We start from the raw sequence: 6632 nt of genomic DNA, 5'->3' as shown, positions 1-6632 counted from the left end.
TATTAAAAAAATCAACAAATTTAATTCCACTTCAATCTAATTTTCGTTAACGTTATTATTATACATCGAGTATATAACCAGAAATAGAGACGAAATAAGGGCCATTATTCCTGGTAATACATTAGCGATACAGCTCTTATAAATATCAACTCCCGTTTGCACTGGAATATAGACAGGCCAACTACTGATCTGTGTGTACGTCTCTGTATATTCCAAAAAATATTCTGTATTTATTGTAATAAAGATAATATCTCTAACAATGGGGGCTGTTCCATTCGGTGATGTGGGAAAAACAGCAAAACATCTAATTACAAAACAAATGGAATCACATTTCATCGGTAATTAAATATTAAATATGTAATTTTGCAATTTTCGTCCATTATAGCAAAGCTCAAGTTAACTGGTCGATATGAAGTGAAACAGTTGACGACACCCATTGACGACACCCGTCAATTGTTTCGAACTCGAGCTAGCCAATCGGAGCGCAATTGTCACAGTAATGATATGGCAGAATAGTTTTCAAACCAATTAAATGTTATTTCGTCTCTATTTCTGGTTATATATTCGATGTTATTACATTACATCATTACCCAATAAATTTAAATTAAAAAAAAATTAAATTTTTCGAAATGAAAATTCTGTTTGTTTGGTCGGAACAGCTGAATGACCCTTCGACGTCACAGGTTGTCACGTCTAGGTTGTCATCTTCCGCATAATATTTTTTTTAGTGTATTAAAATCTTTATTGTTTTCATTGTTTAATTAAATAAAATATCACGTAATATTGAAAATATGGATTATTGCAAGTAGAAATATGGTCTAATCTAAGCATGTAAATATGAAAAAATATGGAAAATAAGAGTAACGTTTTTTATTCTAAATTGACATTATTTATGTACAAAACAAATTAAAGAACGTTAATTATTGAAATAAAAAATATGTAATTACATATTAATCCGGGCCCTGTGGTATGAAAACAAGAATCCTAAAAATTTTCACGATGGACAGAGACCTTGAAACTTTACAAGAAAACCGCTGTATTTTAATAATAATAACAACGCACACACGCAACATAGCCCTGCACTAGGAAAACCCTGTGTCGCGGGTGCCATGGATACACACATAGACAACCACAAATTACACCCAAATTCGCGAGAGAAATAAATGTAAGCCATACAAATATTTCTTCCGGCCCGGGAATCGAACCTGAGACCTCTGCGTGTCAGTCTGGTATGGTAACCGTTCGGCCACGGAGGCAGTTAAATAGTTAAGTTATTCAATAGGTATGTTTGTTTGTGTTTTTTATATCAACTGAACTAAATAGAACACTTAGTATGCGACATACATTTTTCAAATGTCTTTAATTTGGTAGAGATTTTAATTTACCTACTTTAAGAGGTAACAGTAAGTTTACAGATAACGAAACTGCTATAAATAAAGTAATAAAGCTGAGAGACTATTTTATCTACTTTATGGGGTAACAAAATGTATATAGATTTTTATTTTTTATATAAAACCAAATGACGGGACGAACAAGTTGTGTGCCTGATGGTAAGCGACACGCCTGTCCATAACAGTTGCAGTACCACTCAAAGTTTTAAATCACAAAGATCACAGACACCTCGAGACATAAGTTGACAGGGCCCAGGTGCCTGTGATTTCACCAGCACCCTTACCCTTCTAAATCGGAACGCAGTAATGTTAACATTACTACTTGGCGGCAGAATTATGTAAGGTAGGCAGTACTTCCCTGGACGAACTCTTTCACAAGGAGCTCTACTGCTACTAAATAAATATAATGTGTTTCATGTTCTCTGTATTATTTTTATGACTTACTTTACATGTAAGAAAAGCACTTTTAACGTATAATCACATACACATATTATTCTTACTTAGGATACGAAATGTTAAATCCAATGTATTTCGAAAATTAAATAAACGTGGGTTTGCAAACTAAAGTTATGATTATTTTTTATTTGATTGTTTTTTCATGTATAAAAAATATACCCATATATTATTACTATATAGGTCATATACGAGAGGCGCACGTATGATATGTAGAATCAATCTACAACGAAATCAAAGTAAAATACTAGCGTTGTGTATGAAATAAAAGATGGCCACGATTACTTTGTTCAGTATGAAAGGACATAGGAAATGTAAATAGGAAATACATTTGTTATATTTGTTACAAAGGGAATTAGAAGTTGGAAAGGCTCTGTTAAAAAAATTGTTGTTAAAATTTTGAATATTTTGCTTCTGTCTTCCGCCATTTTGTCCGTGCAAAACGAAAAGTGTGTCACTAATTTTGAAAAAAGGAAAAATAAGGATAGCGTCGCGATAATGGCTAGTATTATTTTTGAATTGGAAATAGTCACAAGAGATTACTTTTCAGCCGTCGTAATTATTAAAAATTAATTAGGCTAATTGAAAACCCCTTTATTTTTCGTTTTAGATTTCATGGGATTACACCACTTTTCCGCTGATAGCTTCAGTTATGATGTCCAGAAATATTGAAATTTCTAAAATTTAATATTTCACGTTGAAAGTTAATCTGACATTCAAGTTACAGGTTTGGGGGGCAGATAAAAGATAAGGTAAGGTGTTCTACGCGGAGGTTATAAATAAGCAAATATTTAATTTAGACAACGTTTTTTAGAAACACACTATGTCTATATACTTTCGGTAAACTGAACTTTAAAGGTGGCATCACACTTTCCTTATGAGCAGTAAAAGCACGGTATGTTCGCATCGCACTGCCCGGTAGTGTAAACAGGAACGCATATACAGCGGCTACATCAAACGCGCGCGTATTCTTGGATGTTACCTGGTAGGGTGACCATGGATGTTATTTATTTCGTACTCTTTCAGTATTTACCAGTTGGACTAAGGGTTGCTTTGCAATTAATTAGAAATTGTGGGTCCGACACCCCGTTAGAAGAGCCTTTAATATTTGGAATATACTCGTACAAAAAGGTGTAAATATAATTCGTGATTTTGCTAATGAAAATAAGAAACAATCTTTGCAAAAAAAAATAATTAGCTACCTTTACAGCTACCGGCCTTGGCTAGAGACGTCGCTTTTGATTGTAATTAAGTTTTTATTGAATGTCAGGATGTGTCACCACCATAATAACGCACACACTCAACATAGTCCCGCTCTAGGGAAATCCTGTGTCGCGGATCGCCATGGACACGCACCTTCCTGGCCCGGGATTCGAACCTAGGACCTCTGCGTGGCAGTCCGGCATGGTAACCGTTCGGCCTCGGAGGCAGTTACCATGATATTCAATTATATTTTGTATTTCAGGTCGTTTTTACTTTTTTAAAAATAATTGTTGAAAATAATAAACGTTAAAGTTATCTATTTACAAGAGCGACCTCTAAAATGTCTTACTCATTATTCTCCTTATTCCCTGACGTACGATATGAGAAATAATTCATTTTGCCATTGTCAAGTTAAATTTGTTTATAACTGACATAAACCGATTTAAGACATAGAACCATTGACTTACAAATAAATGGACGACGGGTCTAATACAAAAACCACGAAAAAAATGTCCCAAGTCAACCTATTTAAACGTAGTGACATGTCAAGTAATATGAAAAAGCTAAAACGTTGAATTTAAATTGTAATGTCATCGCAGTACTGTCTAATTTTGCTTGCTTCGCTGTCAGTCGAACAAACGAAGACTAGAGCGTGAATGACGCTCTGTATACGATTTTAACGCCCTATAAGTTCGGACACTTTTTAGCGCGGACCCGACGTCCATATAATTGTAAGTCAATGCATAGAACGTACACTAAGATCGGTGCTAGCTTATCATAGCTGTTTTTAATGAGTGTTGTTTGTATAGGAGCGGATGTAGAATACAATAAATCTGATGTTAAATCGAAAACAACTATCCTAAATTTCACCACAGTCATGTACTCCCTACTCAATCTAAATATACAGTCTTTCAACGGTCTCTGCGGTACGTCACTCGGCATTGAACCCGGGCCGTCGGTTCAACGTGCCGGTCAGCCATCGCCCGATCAATTAACAGATCAAACACAGTAAACACAGGTGCTCTTGACCGTGCATGGTTTATTGTTGTCGGAGTTTCAAAAGCAGGTTGGGGACGCGGGGAGTTTGTAAACCTAACTCGAATGTGACTTCGATGACTAACACAAGAAAAGGCTTTATTTTCGGTAGTTGAAGTTATGACTTTTTTCTAATGATACCACAAGTGACGGAACGAACGAGTCGTACGCCTGGTGTTAAGCGACACGACAATGCGGTATTTACTTATTTTAAAAAATATAATAATATCTTGTTGAAGCAAAATGTCCTACTTCCAATATTTAAAGTACTTACCCTTTGTGTCGCATAGCCCTGGGACACCGTGTACAATATTTTAGTAACTTTTTCTTTCTTTAGAAAGAGGGAGATAGAAAACATAAAAAGGACTAAGTGTTCCCGTTTTAAAAACGAAAGTCAAAAACCTTGTCAGTGGCTGAAACACTAGCCTCGAAAAGCTAAGAACGAAAAATTCTCATTGTATTACGCGTTTTCAAAAATGGAAGTTACGACGCGTCATCAATGTTTCATTATTGTTGTGTTGGTATCGTCGGCATAAACTTTTTATTTTACGTATAAAGTCTTACACCTCGCAGGAAGCGTTTTAGCCAACGACAATAGTTTCAATTTAAAGTTTTTAAAGTAAATATGAGCAAAACTTCTTTCTTCTTTTTTCTTGTAATTACTCAGGACTATTTCTTATAATTCACCCTTTCGATCGGAATGACAAATATAGAGGATTTTTTTTACATTTACTCGCTTCGATTCTCGGATGGGGCAAGCAACTGTTTCAAAGCCTTTTGAATTTATTATTATTTACTGTTTAAAATAAAATGATGTCTCCATGAAGCAAAATATTCTATCTACAATATTTAAAGTACTGCTGTGCGACACGGGCAATAACTTAAGTAATCTGTGACACGGAGGGAACCTCGGCTGTGTGACGCCCTGTTTATATACAATAATTTACGAGTCAATGACATATGAAATTATATATGTGTACACATTATGCAGAGATGCAGAGGGACACGAGAGAAACATTTATTTAATATATAATCAAAGATGTGGCGATGACTCCCGCGCCGCGTAGAGGGCCCAAGTTGATAATTCTTGGACATGGGAATAACTTGTGGAGTATCGAGCTAATTTTGTTTTATATGATAGATAATAATATTCCTAACAATTTTTATTCTTGTATAATTTCTTGAAAAGTTGATAGTTTCGGAGAAAAAAATATTTTTTTTTTTGTATTTTATTTTAATTTTTTATCTCAAAATATACGAAAATGTAATGTGCGTGGGTTACTTACAGTATAGTTAAATCATTTTCTATGTAGAAAAAAAATAATCCGTCTGCATGTACTTGCGGCTTTGTAAGTAAAGGTGCGGCAAAATTGCTAACTCTTTTATGTACTTTTTTAACAAAATACATGAGCTTCGACTAAAGAAAAATTAATTTTGTGTAATTTAGAGAGTGTTATAACTATAACATGAAAGTTAAGTAGAAACTAGTATATTGTGTCAAAAAATAAATAACAAATCTAAAATTTTGACACCTTTTTACTCGTAAAGCCGCAACTACCTGCAGATGGATAATTTTTTTCTTAATAGAGAATGATTGGACCTATATTGCAAATAAACCACACACATTACATTTTCCTACATTAAGAGATAAAAAATAAAATGTTTATTTAAAAAAATAAAATGTTTAATAATACTACATTACTCTAGTATTTCTCGACCGACAAAGGGTATAGACGTTATTCAGAACACAGTTATCGAATGAAAGTTACCGAACGTCTCATTGTTTACAAAGCAAGAATGTAATATGAAAATCTTTTATTACTTTAAATAAAAATCTGGATTTTTTTCAATTTTATTAATTTATTTTAATGCGAGACTAAAAAATTGCATTCCAATATTTTAGGCCTTTAAAGTCTTAAAAAGGATTTCATTTTCTTATAACCTATATTCGCCGACTAATTTCATAAACGTTGTTGGATAACGATATCGTATCCCAATCGAATGTTTTAACTCGAATGTTCCGAGTAGCTCAGAAAGCGCCCTTCGATTCGAGAACGATATCCAATGAAACGATTCGGTTAAGATACCGAAGAGTTCCGAATCGGGGTACTGGCCACTTATTTTCAAATTTTGAATCGTTCTTTAATTTCGTTGTGTAATACTCAGTTTGTTTTCGTTCCGTCGCCATTCTTTGCTTAATCGCTGAAGCGAGCAGTGCTGCTCGTCTAACTTTCATCCTTTTACCAGTTCCCAACTTAAATCATGTGCCAATTTTAATACCAATCAAACTTAGTAATATTGAATAACTCGGCCCTTTCGGGGTAAGTCTGTCTCATGTTTTTAGTAACTTAAGTAGGGAGAGTTTTATAACGTTGTATCTGTTTTTATACATTTTTCTTGTACAGCCGTTTTTCTTTCGATTTTACTTATGAAATACATTATGTGGACCACGGCACATTAGCGGTCTACAACCTCTTCAAGCTCCTTATGAAAGTGTCCATCTAGTGTCTTTCTGCCGCCAAGCAGTGATGTGAGCATTACTGCGTTCCG

The sequence above is a fragment of the Hyposmocoma kahamanoa genome, unplaced genomic scaffold (assembly GCF_003589595.1).
Source record: "Hyposmocoma kahamanoa isolate Upper Pololo Valley unplaced genomic scaffold, ASM358959v1 79, whole genome shotgun sequence".
NCBI classification, from domain to species: Eukaryota; Metazoa; Arthropoda; class Insecta; order Lepidoptera; family Cosmopterigidae; genus Hyposmocoma; species Hyposmocoma kahamanoa.
This window is presented reverse-complemented; position numbering follows the sequence as displayed.